The sequence below is a fragment of the Spermophilus citellus genome (assembly GCF_964194105.1).
Source record: "Spermophilus citellus genome assembly, chromosome: 17".
Classification (NCBI taxonomy): domain Eukaryota; kingdom Metazoa; phylum Chordata; class Mammalia; order Rodentia; family Sciuridae; genus Spermophilus; species Spermophilus citellus.
In genome coordinates, this window is record NC_138199.1 from 17705857 (window position 1) to 17723490 (window position 17634).

A 17634-nucleotide genomic window follows, 5' to 3' on the forward strand; every position below is an offset into this window, starting at 1 on the left:
CACTGAGCACTGCAGGGCGAGGGGCGCTCACCAGCATGGCCCAGAGCACACTGGGGACCTGAGGCCGCCTGGGGGCGCTCCCCCACAGCCACCAGGCCTGGCCCTGCACTGCCTAAGGGAGGGGCGCTCACCCCCAGCCTCTAGGGAAGCCTGAGCCCCCTCGGGCCAGGGCTGCTCCCCGCCCCGCCACCCACTCAGGGCTGCCTGAGCACTGCCGGGTGAGGGGCGCTCACCCACAGGACCCAGAGCAGCCTGAGCGCTGGGGGGCTGAGGGTGCTCCCCCGCAGGAACCCTGGACAATGAGCTCAGGTGGGAGAGGGGCGCTCGCCCACAGGGCTCAGAGTCCAGGTCACCTTTTGCAGAGGATCCCTGGGCCCCTTGTCCCCAGTTACCTGGGCCAGGGTGGGACAGTGGCGCCCTCTCACTGGTCTCAGCAGTGCCTCCAAGATGGAGGGGAGATGTCCTTTGCCAAATGTCCCACCATCCTGCCCAGGAGGAGGGCGCGGCTCCTGATCCAGAGGTCCCACAGGGTTCTTCCCTGGGGCCAAGATAGCACCTGGTGGCGCTTGCCTGCTGTCCGGGGCCCCAGTGGAGATGTGCTCACAGCCTGGGAAATTGGCCCTGCATCCACTGGTCCCCGGGACCTCCGCAATCCCGGGCGCGTGCCAGGCGTGCACGGGAGCACAGCCCCAGGGGCAGAAAGGCCAAGAATTGGTGAGTCAGGCGGGATGGATCCCGGTCCTTGGGTGTGCCCTTGGAGTTGAGATGCCCTCACGGTGAGTATTCTTGGGCTCGTAGGTTTTGTGGACCAGCGTGCCTGAAGGGCCACAGCAAAGGCCAAAGGCCCAGCAGAGTGTGGGCCAAGAGCAAGTGTCCGCGGTGCCCTCCATGTTTCCCAGGTGGCCTTGACAGGGACGCTTCACCCCTCAGGCCAAAGAGGGTGTCCCAGCCTGGGAGGGAGTGACGCCTGCACCCACACAGTGCGCTCCCCAGGCACCAGGGGGCATTGGAGTTCAGAGGAGCCTGGGCCCTGGCGGGCCAGGGGCGCTCACCACCTGGCCCATGGCAGACAGAGCACTGGGGAGGGAGGGGCACCACCCGCGCAGGCCCCAGAGGAGACCCCCTGGGCACTGCTGGGCGAGGGGCGACACCCACAGGACCCAGAGGGGACTGAGCCCTGGGCGGACGGGCGCTGGCCTCAGGACACAGGGGAGCCTGGGGACCTGCGGGGGAGGGGCGGTCACCCGCAAGCCCCAGAGCTCACTGGTCCTTAGGGCTCCTGGGGGGCTCACCCAGGAGACCCGGGCGCACCGAGGACCCTCGGGCGAGGGGCGCTCACCCGCAGGCCCCCGGAGGACAGGGAAGCCTCCTGGGCCCCCACCCCCACCCCCGCAAGACAGGCGCTTGCCTGCCCGCAGGACCCTGAGGACACTGGGCGCCGATGGGCGAGGGGCGCTCACCCAAAGGCCGCAGTGCAGCAGCAATGCCAGTGTCCCAGGAGCCCTCCCCAAGCAGGATCTTGGGGACAGGGAACAGGGCTGGGACCCGCGGTGGGGACCTCGCACCCGCAGAACCCCCAAGAGCACACTGAGCACTGCAGGGCGAGGGGCGCTCACCAGCATGGCCCAGAGCACACTGGGGACCTGAGGCCGCCTGGGAGCGCTCCCCCACAGCCACCAGGCCTGGCCCTGCACTGCCTAAGGGAGGGGCGCTCGCCCCCAGCCTCTAGGGAAGCCTGAGCCCCCTTGGGCCAGGGCTGCTCCCCGCCACGCCACCCACTCAGGGCTGCCTGAGCACTGCCGGGTGAGGGGCGCTCACCCACAGGACCCAGAGCAGCCTGAGCGCTGGGGGGCTGAGGGTGCTCCCCCGCAGGAACCCTGGACAATGAGCTCAGGTGGGAGAGGGGCGCTCGCCCACAGGGCTCAGAGTCCAGGTCACCTTTTGCAGAGGATCCCTGGGCCCCTTGTCCCCAGTTACCTGGGCCAGGGTGGGACAGTGGCGCCCTCTCACTGGTCTCAGCAGTGCCTCCAAGATGGAGGGGAGATGTCCTTTGCCAAATGTCCCACCATCCTGCCCAGGAGGAGGGCGCGGCTCCTGATCCAGAGGTCCCACAGGGTTCTTCCCTGGGGCCAAGATAGCACCTGGTGGCGCTTGCCTGCTGTCCGGGGCCCCAGTGGAGATGTGCTCACAGCCTGGGAAATTGGCCCTGCATCCACTGGTCCCCGGGACCTCCGCAATCCTGGGCGCGTGCCAGGCGTGCACGGGAGCACAGCCCCAGGGGCAGAAAGGCCAAGAATTGGTGAGTCAGGCGGGATGGATCCCGGTCCTTGGGTGTGCCCTTGGAGTTGAGATGCCCTCACGGTGAGTATTCTTGGGCTCGTAGGTTTTGTGGACCAGCGTGCCTGAAGGGCCACAGCAAAGGCCAAAGGCCCAGCAGAGTGTGGGTCAAGAGCAAGTGTCCGCGGTGCCCTCCATGTTTCCCAGGTGGCCTTGACAGGGACGCTTCACCCCTCAGGCCAAAGAGGGTGTCCCAGCCTGGGAGGGAGTGACGCCTGCACCCACACAGTGCGCTCCCCAGGCACCAGGGGGCATTGGAGTTCAGAGGAGCCTGGGCCCTGGCGGGCCAGGGGCGCTCACCACCTGGCCCATGGCAGACAGAGCACTGGGGAGGGAGGGGCACCACCCGCGCAGGCCCCAGAGGAGACTCCCTGGGCACTGCTGGGCGAGGGGCGACACCCACAGGACCCAGAGGGGACTGAGCCCTGGGCGGACGGGCGCTGGCCTCAGGACACAGGGGAGCCTGGGGACCTGCGGGGGAGGGGCGGTCACCCGCAAGCCCCAGAGCTCACTGGTCCTTAGGGCTCCTGGGGGGCTCACCCAGGAGACCCGGGCGCACCGAGGACCCTCGGGCGAGGGGCGCTCACCCGCAGGCCCCCGGAGGACAGGGAAGCCTCCTGGGCCCCCACCCCCACCCCCGCAAGACAGGCGCTTGCCTGCCCGCAGGACCCTGAGGACACTGGGCGCCGATGGGCGAGGGGCGCTCACCCAAAGGCCGCAGTGCAGCAGCAATGCCAGTGTCCCAGGAGCCCTCCCCAAGCAGGATCTTGGGGACAGGGAACAGGGCTGGGACCCGCAGTGGGGACCTCGCACCCGCAGCACCCCCAAGAGCACACTGAGCACTGCAGGGCGAGGGGCGCACACCAGCATGGCCCAGAGCACACTGGGGACCTGAGGCCGCCTGGGGGCGCTCCCCCACAGCCACCAGGCCTGGCCCTGCACTGCCTAAGGGAGGGGCGCTCACCCCCAGCCTCTAGGGAAGCCTGAGCCCCCTTGGCCCAGGGCTGCTCCCCGCCCCGCCACCCACTCAGGGCTGCCTGAGCATTGCCAGGAGAGGGGCGCTCACCCACAGGACCCAGAGCAGCCTGAGTGCTGGGGGGCTGAGGGTGCTCCCCCGCAGGAACCCTGGACAATGAGCTCAGGTGGGAGAGGGGCGCTCGCCCACAGGGCTCAGAGTCCAGGTCACCTTTTGCAGAGGATCCCTCGGCCCTGTGTCCCCAGTTACCTGGGTCAGGGTGGGACAGTGGCGCCCTCTCACTGGTCTCAGCAGTGCCTCCAAGATGGAGGGGAGATGTCCTTTGCCAAATGTCCCACCATCCTGCCCAGGAGGAGGGCGCGGCTCCTGATCCAGAGGTCCCACAGGGTTCTTCCCTGGGGCCAAGATAGCACCTGGTGGCGCTTGCCTGCTGTCCGGGGCCCCAGTGGAGATGTGCTCACAGCCTGGGAAATTGGCCCTGCATCCACTGGTCCCCGGGACCTCCGCAATCCCGGGCGAGTGCCAGGCGTGCACGGGAGCACAGCCCCAGGGGCAGAAAGGCCAAGAATTGGTGAGTCAGGCGGGATGGATCCCGGTCCTTGGGTGTGCCCTTGGAGTTGAGATGCCCTCACGGTGAGTATTCTTGGGCTCGTAGGTTTTGTGGACCAGCGTGCCTGAAGGGCCACAGCAAAGGCCAAAGGCCCAGCAGAGTGTGGGTCAAGAGCAAGTGTCCGCGGTGCCCTCCATGTTTCCCAGGTGGCCTTGACAGGGACGCTTCACCCCTCAGGCCAAAGAGGGTGTCCCAGCCTGGGAGGGAGTGACGCCTGCACCCACACACTGCGCTCCCCAGGCACCAGGGGGCATTGGAGTTCAGAGGAGCCTGGGCCCTGGCGGGCCAGGGGCGCTCACCACCTGGCCCATGGCAGACAGAGCACTGGGGAGGGAGGGGCACCACCCGCGCAGGCCCCAGAGGAGACTCCCTGGGCACTGCTGGGCGAGGGGCGACACCCACAGGACCCAGAGGGGACTGAGCCCTGGGCGGACGGGCGCTGGCCTCAGGACACAGGGGAGCCTGGGGACCTGCGGGGGAGGGGCGGTCACCCGCAAGCCCCAGAGCTCACTGGTCCTTAGGGCTCCTGGGGGGCTCACCCAGGAGACCCGGGCGCACCGAGGACCCTCGGGCGAGGGGCGCTCACCCGCAGGCCCCCGGAGGACAGGGAAGCCTCCTGGGCCCCCACCCCCACCCCCGCAAGACAGGCGCTTGCCTGCCCGCAGGACCCTGAGGACACTGGGCACCGATGGGCGAGGGGCGCTCACCCAAAGGCCGCAGTGCAGCAGCAATGCCAGTGTCCCAGGAGCCCTCCCCAAGCAGGATCTTGGGGACAGGGAACAGGGCTGGGACCCGCGGTGGGGACCTCGCACCCGCAGAACCCCCAAGAGCACACTGAGCACTGCAGGGCGAGGGGCGCTCACCAGCATGGCCCAGAGCACACTGGGGACCTGAGGCCGCCTGGGGGCGCTCCCCCACAGCCACCAGGCCTGGCCCTGCACTGCCTAAGGGAGGGGCGCTCACCCCCAGCCTCTAGGGAAGCCTGAGCCCCCTTGGGCCAGGGCTGCTCCCCGCCACGCCACCCACTCAGGGCTGCCTGAGCACTGCCGGGTGAGGGGCGCTCACCCACAGGACCCAGAGCAGCCTGAGCGCTGGGGGGCTGAGGGTGCTCCCCCGCAGGAACCCTGGACAATGAGCTCAGGTGGGAGAGGGGCGCTCGCCCACAGGGCTCAGAGTCCAGGTCACCTTTTGCAGAGGATCCCTGGGCCCCTTGTCCCCAGTTACCTGGGCCAGGGTGGGACAGTGGCGCCCTCTCACTGGTCTCAGCAGTGCCTCCAAGATGGAGGGGAGATGTCCTTTGCCAAATGTCCCACCATCCTGCCCAGGAGGAGGGCGCGGCTCCTGATCCAGAGGTCCCACAGGGTTCTTCCCTGGGGCCAAGATAGCGCCTGGTGGCGCTTGCCTGCTGTCCTGGGCCCCAGTGGAGATGTGCTCACAGCCTGGGAAATTGGCCCTGCATCCACTGGTCCCCGGGACCTCCGCAATCCCGGGCGCGTGCCAGGCGTGCACGGGAGCACAGCCCCAGGGGCAGAAAGGCCAAGAAATGGTGGGTCAGGCGGGATGGATCCCGGTCCTTGGGTGTGCCCTTAGAGTTGAGATGCCCTCACGGTGAGTATTCTTGGGCTCGCAGGTTTTGTGGACCAGCGTGCCTGAAGGGCCACAGCAAAGGCCAAAGGCCCAGCAGAGTGTGGGCCAAGAGCAAGTGTCCGCGGTGCCCTCCATGTTTCCCAGGTGGCCTTGACAGGGACGCTTCACCCCTCAGGCCAAAGAGGGTGTCCCAGCCTGGGAGGGAGTGACCCCAGCACCCACACAGTGCGCTCCCCAGGCACCATGGGGCATTGGAGTTCTGAGGAGCCTGGGCCCTGGCGGGCCAGGGGCGCTCACCACCTGGCCCAGGGCAGACAGAACACTGGGGAGGGAGGGGCACCACCCGCGCAGGCCCCAGAGGAGACCCCCTGAGCACTGCTGGGCGAGGGGCGCTCACCCACAGGACCCAGAGGGGACTGAGCCCTGGGCGGGGGGCGCGGGGGGGGGGCGCTGGGCCTCAGGACACAGGGGAGCCTGGGGACCTGCGGGGGAGGGGCGGTCACCCGCAAGCCCCAGAGCTCACTGGTCCTTAGGGCTCCTGGGGGGCTCACCCAGGAGACCCGGGCGCACCGAGGACCCTCGGGCGAGGGGCGCTCACCCGCAGGCCCCCGGAGGACAGGGAAGCCTCCTGGGCCCCCACCCCCACCCCCGCAAGACAGGCGCTTGCCTGCCCGCAGGACCCTGAGGACACTGGGCGCCGATGGGCGAGGGGCGCTCACCCAAAGGCCGCAGTGCAGCAGCAATGCCAGTGTCCCAGGAGCCCTCCCCAAGCAGGATCTTGGGGACAGGGAACAGGGCTGGGACCCGCGGTGGGGACCTCGCACCCGCAGCACCCCCAAGAGCACACTGAGCACTGCAGGGCGAGGGGCGCACACCAGCATGGCCCAGAGCACACTGGGGACCTGAGGCCGCCTGGGGGCGCTCCCCCACAGCCACCAGGCCTGGCCCTGCACTGCCTAAGGGAGGGGCGCTCACCCCCAGCCTCTAGGGAAGCCTGAGCCACCTTGGCCCAGGGCTGCTCCCCGCCCCGCCACCCACTCAGGGCTGCCTGAGCATTGCCAGGAGAGGGGCGCTCACCCACAGGACCCAGAGCAGCCTGAGTGCTGGGGGGCTGAGGGTGCTCCCCCGCAGGAACCCTGGACAATGAGCTCAGGTGGGAGAGGGGCGCTCGCCCACAGGGCTCAGAGTCCAGGTCACCTTTTGCAGAGGATCCCTCGGCCCTGTGTCCCCAGTTACCTGGGTCAGGGTGGGACAGTGGCGCCCTCTCACTGGTCTCAGCAGTGCCTCCAAGATGGAGGGGAGATGTCCTTTGCCAAATGTCCCACCATCCTGCCCAGGAGGAGGGCGCGGCTCCTGATCCAGAGGTCCCACAGGGTTCTTCCCTGGGGCCAAGATAGCACCTGGTGGCGCTTGCCTGCTGTCCGGGGCCCCAGTGGAGATGTGCTCACAGCCTGGGAAATTGGCCCTGCATCCACTGGTCCCAGGGACCTCCGCAATCCCGGGCACGTGCCAGGCGTGCTCGGGAGCACAGCCCCAGGGGCAGAAAGGCCAAGAATTGGTGAGTCAGGCGGGATGGATCCCGGTCCTTGGGTGTGCCCTTGGAGTTGAGATGCCCTCACGGTGAGTATTCTTGGGCTCGTAGGTTTTGTGGACCAGCGTGCCTGAAGGGCCACATCAAAGGCCAAAGGCCCAGCAGAGTGTGGGTCAAGAGCAAGTGTCCGCGGTGCCCTCCAAGTTTCCCAGGTGGCCTTGACAGGGACGCTTCACCCCTCAGGCCAAAGAGGGTGTCCCAGCCTGGGAGGGAGTGACGCCTGCACCCACACAGTGCGCTCCCCAGGCACCAGGGGGCATTGGAGTTCAGAGGAGCCTGGGCCCTGGCGGGCCAGGGGCGCTCACCACCTGGCCCATGGCAGACAGAGCACTGAGGAGGGAGGGGCACCACCCGCGCAGGCCCCAGAGGAGACTCCCTGGGCACTGCTGGGCGAGGGGCGACACCCACAGGACCCAGAGGGGACTGAGCCCTGGGCGGACGGGCGCTGGCCTCAGGACACAGGGGAGCCTGGGGACCTGCGGGGGAGGGGCGGTCACCCGCAAGCCCCAGAGCTCACTGGTCCTTAGGGCTCCTGGGGGGCTCACCCAGGAGACCCGGGCGCACCGAGGACCCTCGGGCGAGGGGCGCTCACCCGCAGGCCCCCGGAGGACAGGGAAGCCTCCTGGGCCCCCACCCCCACCCCCGCAAGACAGGCGCTTGCCTGCCCGCAGGACCCTGAGGACACTGGGCGCCGATGGGCGAGGGGCGCTCACCCAAAGGCCGCAGTGCAGCAGCAATGCCAGTGTCCCAGGAGCCCTCCCCAAGCAGGATCTTGGGGACAGGGAACAGGGCTGGGACCCGCGGTGGGGACCTCGCACCCGCAGAACCCCCAAGAGCACACTGAGCACTGCAGGGCGAGGGGCGCTCACCAGCATGGCCCAGAGCACACTGGGGACCTGAGGCCGCCTGGGGGCGCTCCCCCACAGCCACCAGGCCTGGCCCTGCACTGCCTAAGGGAGGGGCGCTCACCCCCAGCCTCTAGGGAAGCCTGAGCCCCCTTGGGCCAGGGCTGCTCCCCGCCACGCCACCCACTCAGGGCTGCCTGAGCACTGCCGGGTGAGGGGCGCTCACCCACAGGACCCAGAGCAGCCTGAGCGCTGGGGGGCTGAGGGTGCTCCCCCGCAGGAACCCTGGACAATGAGCTCAGGTGGGAGAGGGGCGCTCGCCCACAGGGCTCAGAGTCCAGGTCACCTTTTGCAGAGGATCCCTGGGCCCCTTGTCCCCAGTTACCTGGGCCAGGGTGGGACAGTGGCGCCCTCTCACTGGTCTCAGCAGTGCCTCCAAGATGGAGGGGAGATGTCCTTTGCCAAATGTCCCACCATCCTGCCCAGGAGGAGGGCGCGGCTCCTGATCCAGAGGTCCCACAGGGTTCTTCCCTGGGGCCAAGATAGCACCTGGTGGCGCTTGCCTGCTGTCCGGGGCCCCAGTGGAGATGTGCTCACAGCCTGGGAAATTGGCCCTGCATCCACTGGTCCCCGGGACCTCCGCAATCCCGGGCACGTGCCAGGCGTGCACGGGAGCACAGCCCCAGGGGCAGAAAGGCCAAGAATTGGTGAGTCAGGCGGGATGGATCCCGGTCCTTGGGTGTGCCCTTGGAGTTGAGATGCCCTCACGGTGAGTATTCTTGGGCTCGTAGGTTTTGTGGACCAGCGTGCCTGAAGGGCCACAGCAAAGGCCAAAGGCCCAGCAGAGTGTGGGTCAAGAGCAAGTGTCCGCGGTGCCCTCCAAGTTTCCCAGGTGGCCTTGACAGGGACGCTTCACCCCTCAGGCCAAAGAGGGTGTCCCAGCCTGGGAGGGAGTGACGCCTGCACCCACACAGTGCGCTCCCCAGGCACCAGGGGGCATTGGAGTTCAGAGGAGCCTGGGCCCTGGCGGGCCAGGGGCGCTCACCACCTGGCCCATGGCAGACAGAGCACTGGGGAGGGAGGGGCACCACCCGCGCAGGCCCCAGAGGAGACTCCCTGGGCACTGCTGGGCGAGGGGCGACACCCACAGGACCCAGAGGGGACTGAGCCCTGGGCGGACGGGCGCTGGCCTCAGGACACAGGGGAGCCTGGGGACCTGCGGGGGAGGGGCGGTCACCCGCAAGCCCCAGAGCTCACTGGTCCTTAGGGCTCCTGGGGGGCTCACCCAGGAGACCCGGGCGCACCGAGGACCCTCGGGCGAGGGGCGCTCACCCGCAGGCCCCCGGAGGACAGGGAAGCCTCCTGGGCCCCCACCCCCACCCCCGCAAGACAGGCGCTTGCCTGCCCGCAGGACCCTGAGGACACTGGGCGCCGATGGGCGAGGGGCGCTCACCCAAAGGCCGCAGTGCAGCAGCAATGCCAGTGTCCCAGGAGCCCTCCCCAAGCAGGATCTTGGGGACAGGGAACAGGGCTGGGACCCGCGGTGGGGACCTCGCACCCGCAGAACCCCCAAGAGCACACTGAGCACTGCAGGGCGAGGGGCGCTCACCAGCATGGCCCAGAGCACACTGGGGACCTGAGGCCGCCTGGGGGCGCTCCCCCACAGCCACCAGGCCTGGCCCTGCACTGCCTAAGGGAGGGGCGCTCACCCCCAGCCTCTAGGGAAGCCTGAGCCCCCTTGGGCCAGGGCTGCTCCCCGCCACGCCACCCACTCAGGGCTGCCTGAGCACTGCCGGGTGAGGGGCGCTCACCCACAGGACCCAGAGCAGCCTGAGCGCTGGGGGGCTGAGGGTGCTCCCCCGCAGGAACCCTGGACAATGAGCTCAGGTGGGAGAGGGGCGCTCGCCCACAGGGCTCAGAGTCCAGGTCACCTTTTGCAGAGGATCCCTGGGCCCCTTGTCCCCAGTTACCTGGGCCAGGGTGGGACAGTGGCGCCCTCTCACTGGTCTCAGCAGTGCCTCCAAGATGGAGGGGAGATGTCCTTTGCCAAATGTCCCACCATCCTGCCCAGGAGGAGGGCGCGGCTCCTGATCCAGAGGTCCCACAGGGTTCTTCCCTGGGGCCAAGATAGCACCTGGTGGCGCTTGCCTGCTGTCCGGGGCCCCAGTGGAGATGTGCTCACAGCCTGGGAAATTGGCCCTGCATCCACTGGTCCCCGGGACCTCCGCAATCCCGGGCACGTGCCAGGCGTGCACGGGAGCACAGCCCCAGGGGCAGAAAGGCCAAGAATTGGTGAGTCAGGCGGGATGGATCCCGGTCCTTGGGTGTGCCCTTGGAGTTGAGATGCCCTCACGGTGAGTATTCTTGGGCTCGTAGGTTTTGTGGACCAGCGTGCCTGAAGGGCCACAGCAAAGGCCAAAGGCCCAGCAGAGTGTGGGTCAAGAGCAAGTGTCCGCGGTGCCCTCCAAGTTTCCCAGGTGGCCTTGACAGGGACGCTTCACCCCTCAGGCCAAAGAGGGTGTCCCAGCCTGGGAGGGAGTGACGCCTGCACCCACACAGTGCGCTCCCCAGGCACCAGGGGGCATTGGAGTTCAGAGGAGCCTGGGCCCTGGCGGGCCAGGGGCGCTCACCACCTGGCCCATGGCAGACAGAGCACTGGGGAGGGAGGGGCACCACCCGCGCAGGCCCCAGAGGAGACTCCCTGGGCACTGCTGGGCGAGGGGCGACACCCACAGGACCCAGAGGGGACTGAGCCCTGGGCGGACGGGCGCTGGCCTCAGGACACAGGGGAGCCTGGGGACCTGCGGGGGAGGGGCGGTCACCCGCAAGCCCCAGAGCTCACTGGTCCTTAGGGCTCCTGGGGGGCTCACCCAGGAGACCCGGGCGCACCGAGGACCCTCGGGCGAGGGGCGCTCACCCGCAGGCCCCCGGAGGACAGGGAAGCCTCCTGGGCCCCCACCCCCACCCCCGCAAGACAGGCGCTTGCCTGCCCGCAGGACCCTGAGGACACTGGGCACCGATGGGCGAGGGGCGCTCACCCAAAGGCCGCAGTGCAGCAGCAATGCCAGTGTCCCAGGAGCCCTCCCCAAGCAGGATCTTGGGGACAGGGAACAGGGCTGGGACCCGCGGTGGGGACCTCGCACCCGCAGAACCCCCAAGAGCACACTGAGCACTGCAGGGCGAGGGGCGCTCACCAGCATGGCCCAGAGCACACTGGGGACCTGAGGCCGCCTGGGGGCGCTCCCCCACAGCCACCAGGCCTGGCCCTGCACTGCCTAAGGGAGGGGCGCTCACCCCCAGCCTCTAGGGAAGCCTGAGCCCCCTCGGGCCAGGGCTGCTCCCCGCCACGCCACCCACTCAGGGCTGCCTGAGCACTGCCGGGTGAGGGGCGCTCACCCACAGGACCCAGAGCAGCCTGAGCGCTGGGGGGCTGAGGGTGCTCCCCCGCAGGAACCCTGGACAATGAGCTCAGGTGGGAGAGGGGCGCTCGCCCACAGGGCTCAGAGTCCAGGTCACCTTTTGCAGAGGATCCCTGGGCCCCTTGTCCCCAGTTACCTGGGCCAGGGTGGGACAGTGGCGCCCTCTCACTGGTCTCAGCAGTGCCTCCAAGATGGAGGGGAGATGTCCTTTGCCAAATGTCCCACCATCCTGCCCAGGAGGAGGGCGCGGCTCCTGATCCAGAGGTCCCACAGGGTTCTTCCCTGGGGCCAAGATAGCGCCTGGTGGCGCTTGCCTGCTGTCCGGGGCCCCAGTGGAGATGTGCTCACAGCCTGGGAAATTGGCCCTGCATCCACTGGTCCCCGGGACCTCCGCAATCCCGGGCGCGTGCCAGGCGTGCAGGGGAGCACAGCCCCAGGGGCAGAAAGGCCAAGAAATGGTGGGTCAGGCGGGATGGATCCCGGTCCTTGGGTGTGCCCTTGGAGTTGAGATGCCCTCACGGTGAGTATTCTTGGGCTCGCAGGTTTTGTGGACCAGCGTGCCTGAAGGGCCACAGCAAAGGCCAAAGGCCCAGCAGAGTGTGGGCCAAGAGCAAGTGTCCGCGGTGCCCTCCATGTTTCCCAGGTGGCCTTGACAGGGACGCTTCACCCCTCAGGCCAAAGAGGGTGTCCCAGCCTGGGAGGGAGTGACCCCAGCACCCACACAGTGCGCTCCCCAGGCACCATGGGGCATTGGAGTTCTGAGGAGCCTGGGCCCTGGCGGGCCAGGGGCGCTCACCACCTGGCCCAGGGCAGACAGAACACTGGGGAGGGAGGGGCACCACCCGCGCAGGCCCCAGAGGAGACCCCCTGAGCACTGCTGGGCGAGGGGCGCTCACCCACAGGACCCAGAGGGGACTGAGCCCTGGGCGGGGGGCGCGGGGGGGGGCGCTGGGCCTCAGGACACAGGGGAGCCTGGGGACCTGCGGGGGAGGGGCGGTCACCCGCAAGCCCCAGAGCTCACTGGTCCTTAGGGCTCCTGGGGGGCTCACCCAGGAGACCCGGGCGCACCGAGGACCCTCGGGCGAGGGGCGCTCACCCGCAGGCCCCCGGAGGACAGGGAAGCCTCCTGGGCCCCCACCCCCACCCCCGCAAGACAGGCGCTTGCCTGCCCGCAGGACCCTGAGGACACTGGGCGCCGATGGGCGAGGGGCGCTCACCCAAAGGCCGCAGTGCAGCAGCAATGCCAGTGTCCCAGGAGCCCTCCCCAAGCAGGATCTTGGGGACAGGGAACAGGGCTGGGACCCGCGGTGGGGACCTCGCACCCGCAGCACCCCCAAGAGCACACTGAGCACTGCAGGGCGAGGGGCGCACACCAGCATGGCCCAGAGCACACTGGGGACCTGAGGCCGCCTGGGGGCGCTCCCCCACAGCCACCAGGCCTGGCCCTGCACTGCCTAAGGGAGGGGCGCTCACCCCCAGCCTCTAGGGAAGCCTGAGCCCCCTTGGCCCAGGGCTGCTCCCCGCCCCGCCACCCACTCAGGGCTGCCTGAGCATTGCCAGGAGAGGGGCGCTCACCCACAGGACCCAGAGCAGCCTGAGTGCTGGGGGGCTGAGGGTGCTCCCCCGCAGGAACCCTGGACAATGAGCTCAGGTGGGAGAGGGGCGCTCGCCCACAGGGCTCAGAGTCCAGGTCACCTTTTGCAGAGGATCCCTCGGCCCTGTGTCCCCAGTTACCTGGGTCAGGGTGGGACAGTGGCGCCCTCTCACTGGTCTCAGCAGTGCCTCCAAGATGGAGGGGAGATGTCCTTTGCCAAATGTCCCACCATCCTGCCCAGGAGGAGGGCGCGGCTCCTGATCCAGAGGTCCCACAGGGTTCTTCCCTGGGGCCAAGATAGCACCTGGTGGCGCTTGCCTGCTGTCCGGGGCCCCAGTGGAGATGTGCTCACAGCCTGGGAAATTGGCCCTGCATCCACTGGTCCCAGGGACCTCCGCAATCCCGGGCACGTGCCAGGCGTGCACGGGAACACAGCCCCAGGGGCAGAAAGGCCAAGAATTGGTGAGTCAGGCGGGATGGATCCCGGTCCTTGGGTGTGCCCTTGGAGTTGAGATGCCCTCATGGTGAGTATTCTTGGGCTCGCAGGTTTTGTGGACCAGCGTGCCTGAAGGGCCACAGCAAAGGCCAAAGGCCCAGCAGAGTGTGGGTCAAGAGCAAGTGTCCGCGGTGCCCTCCAAGTTTCCCAGGTGGCCTTGACAGGGACGCTTCACCCCTCAGGCCAAAGAGGGTGTCCCAGCCTGGGAGGGAGTGACGCCTGCACCCACACAGTGCGCTCCCCAGGCACCAGGGGGCATTGGAGTTCAGAGGAGCCTGGGCCCTGGCGGGCCAGGGGCGCTCACCACCTGGCCCATGGCAGACAGAGCACTGGGGAGGGAGGGGCACCACCCGCGCAGGCCCCAGAAGAGACTCCCTGGGCACTGCTGGGCGAGGGGCGACACCCACAGGACCCAGAGGGGACTGAGCCCTGGGCGGACGGGCGCTGGCCTCAGGACACAGGGGAGCCTGGGGACCTGCGGGGGAGGGGCGGTCACCCGCAAGCCCCAGAGCTCACTGGTCCTTAGGGCTCCTGGGGGGCTCACCCAGGAGACCCGGGCGCACCGAGGACCCTCGGGCGAGGGGCGCTCACCCGCAGGCCCCCGGAGGACAGGGAAGCCTCCTGGGCCCCCACCCCCACCCCCGCAAGACAGGCGCTTGCCTGCCCGCAGGACCCTGAGGACACTGGGCGCCGATGGGCGAGGGGCGCTCACCCAAAGGCCGCAGTGCAGCAGCAATGCCAGTGTCCCAGGAGCCCTCCCCAAGCAGGATCTTGGGGACAGGGAACAGGGCTGGGACCCGCGGTGGGGACCTCGCACCCGCAGCACCCCCAAGAGCACACTGAGCACTGCAGGGCGAGGGGCGCACACCAGCATGGCCCAGAGCACACTGGGGACCTGAGGCCGCCTGGGGGCGCTCCCCCACAGCCACCAGGCCTGGCCCTGCACTGCCTAAGGGAGGGGCGCTCACCCCCAGCCTCTAGGGAAGCCTGAGCCCCCTTGGCCCAGGGCTGCTCCCCGCCCCGCCACCCACTCAGGGCTGCCTGAGCATTGCCAGGAGAGGGGCGCTCACCCACAGGACCCAGAGCAGCCTGAGTGCTGGGGGGCTGAGGGTGCTCCCCCGCAGGAACCCTGGACAATGAGCTCAGGTGGGAGAGGGGCGCTCGCCCACAGGGCTCAGAGTCCAGGTCACCTTTTGCAGAGGATCCCTCGGCCCTGTGTCCCCAGTTACCTGGGTCAGGGTGGGACAGTGGCGCCCTCTCACTGGTCTCAGCAGTGCCTCCAAGATGGAGGGGAGATGTCCTTTGCCAAATGTCCCACCATCCTGCCCAGGAGGAGGGCGCGGCTCCTGATCCAGAGGTCCCACAGGGTTCTTCCCTGGGGCCAAGATAGCACCTGGTGGCGCTTGCCTGCTGTCCGGGGCCCCAGTGGAGATGTGCTCACAGCCTGGGAAATTGGCCCTGCATCCACTGGTCCCAGGGACCTCCGCAATCCCGGGCACGTGCCAGGCGTGCACGGGAGCACAGCCCCAGGGGCAGAAAGGCCAAGAATTGGTGAGTCAGGCGGGATGGATCCCGGTCCTTGGGTGTGCCCTTGGAGTTGAGATGCCCTCATGGTGAGTATTCTTGGGCTCGCAGGTTTTGTGGACCAGCGTGCCTGAAGGGCCACAGCAAAGGCCAAAGGCCCAGCAGAGTGTGGGTCAAGAGCAAGTGTCCGCGGTGCCCTCCAAGTTTCCCAGGTGGCCTTGACAGGGACGCTTCACCCCTCAGGCCAAAGAGGGTGTCCCAGCCTGGGAGGGAGTGACGCCTGCACCCACACAGTGCGCTCCCCAGGCACCAGGGGGCATTGGAGTTCAGAGGAGCCTGGGCCCTGGCGGGCCAGGGGCGCTCACCACCTGGCCCATGGCAGACAGAGCACTGGGGAGGGAGGGGCACCACCCGCGCAGGCCCCAGAGGAGACTCCCTGGGCACTGCTGGGCGAGGGGCGACACCCACAGGACCCAGAGGGGACTGAGCCCTGGGCGGACGGGCGCTGGCCTCAGGACACAGGGGAGCCTGGGGACCTGCGGGGGAGGGGCGGTCACCCGCAAGCCCCAGAGCTCACTGGTCCTTAGGGCTCCTGGGGGGCTCACCCAGGAGACCCGGGCGCACCGAGGACCCTCGGGCGAGGGGCGCTCACCCGCAGGCCCCCGGAGGACAGGGAAGCCTCCTGGGCCCCCACCCCCACCCCCGCAAGACAGGCGCTTGCCTGCCCGCAGGACCCTGAGGACACTGGGCGCCGATGGGCGAGGGGCGCTCACCCAAAGGCCGCAGTGCAGCAGCAATGCCAGTGTCCCAGGAGCCCTCCCCAAGCAGGATCTTGGGGACAGGGAACAGGGCTGGGACCCGCAGTGGGGACCTCGCACCCGCAGCACCCCCAAGAGCACACTGAGCACTGCAGGGCGAGGGGCGCACACCAGCATGGCCCAGAGCACACTGGGGACCTGAGGCCGCCTGGGGGCGCTCCCCCACAGCCACCAGGCCTGGCCCTGCACTGCCTAAGGGAGGGGCGCTCACCCCCAGCCTCTAGGGAAGCCTGAGCCCCCTTGGGCCAGGGCTGCTCCCCGCCACGCCACCCACTCAGGGCTGCCTGAGCACTGCCGGGTGAGGGGCGCTCACCCACAGGACCCAGAGCAGCCTGAGCGCTGGGGGGCTGAGGGTGCTCCCCCGCAGGAACCCTGGACAATGAGCTCAGGTGGGAGAGGGGCGCTCGCCCACAGGGCTCAGAGTCCAGGTCACCTTTTGCAGAGGATCCCTGGGCCCCTTGTCCCCAGTTACCTGGGCCAGGGTGGGACAGTGGCGCCCTCTCACTGGTCTCAGCAGTGCCTCCAAGATGGAGGGGAGATGTCCTTTGCCAAATGTCCCACCATCCTGCCCAGGAGGAGGGCGCGGCTCCTGATCCAGAGGTCCCACAGGGTTCTTCCCTGGGGCCAAGATAGCGCCTGGTGGCGCTTGCCTGCTGTCCTGGGCCCCAGTGGAGATGTGCTCACAGCCTGGGAAATTGGCCCTGCATCCACTGGTCCCCGGGACCTCCGCAATCCCGGGCGCGTGCCAGGCGTGCACGGGAGCACAGCCCCAGGGGCAGAAAGGCCAAGAAATGGTGGGTCAGGCGGGATGGATCCCGGTCCTTGGGTGTGCCCTTGGAGTTGAGATGCCCTCACGGTGAGTATTCTTGGGCTCGCAGGTTTTGTGGACCAGCGTGCCTGAAGGGCCACAGCAAAGGCCAAAGGCCCAGCAGAGTGTGGGCCAAGAGCAAGTGTCCGCGGTGCCCTCCATGTTTCCCAGGTGGCCTTGACAGGGACGCTTCACCCCTCAGGCCAAAGAGGGTGTCCCAGCCTGGGAGGGAGTGACCCCAGCACCCACACAGTGCGCTCCCCAGGCACCATGGGGCATTGGAGTTCTGAGGAGCCTGGGCCCTGGCGGGCCAGGGGCGCTCACCACCTGGCCCAGGGCAGACAGAACACTGGGGAGGGAGGGGCACCACCCGCGCAGGCCCCAGAGGAGACCCCCTGAGCACTGCTGGGCGAGGGGCGCTCACCCACAGGACCCAGAGGGGACTGAGCCCTGGGCGGGGGGCGCGGGGGGGGGGCGCTGGGCCTCAGGACACAGGGGAGCCTGGGGACCTGCGGGGGAGGGGCGGTCACCCGCAAGCCCCAGAGCTCACTGGTCCTTAGGGCTCCTGGGGGGCTCACCCAGGAGACCCGGGCGCACCGAGGACCCTCGGGCGAGGGGCGCTCACCCGCAGGCCCCCGGAGGACAGGGAAGCCTCCTGGGCCCCCACCCCCACCCCCGCAAGACAGGCGCTTGCCTGCCCGCAGGACCCTGAGGACACTGGGCGCCGATGGGCGAGGGGCGCTCACCCAAAGGCCGCAGTGCAGCAGCAATGCCAGTGTCCCAGGAGCCCTCCCCAAGCAGGATCTTGGGGACAGGGAACAGGGCTGGGACCCGCGGTGGGGACCTCGCACCCGCAGCACCCCCAAGAGCACACTGAGCACTGCAGGGCGAGGGGCGCACACCAGCATGGCCCAGAGCACACTGGGGACCTGAGGCCGCCTGGGGGCGCTCCCCCACAGCCACCAGGCCTGGCCCTGCACTGCCTAAGGGAGGGGCGCTCACCCCCAGCCTCTAGGGAAGCCTGAGCCA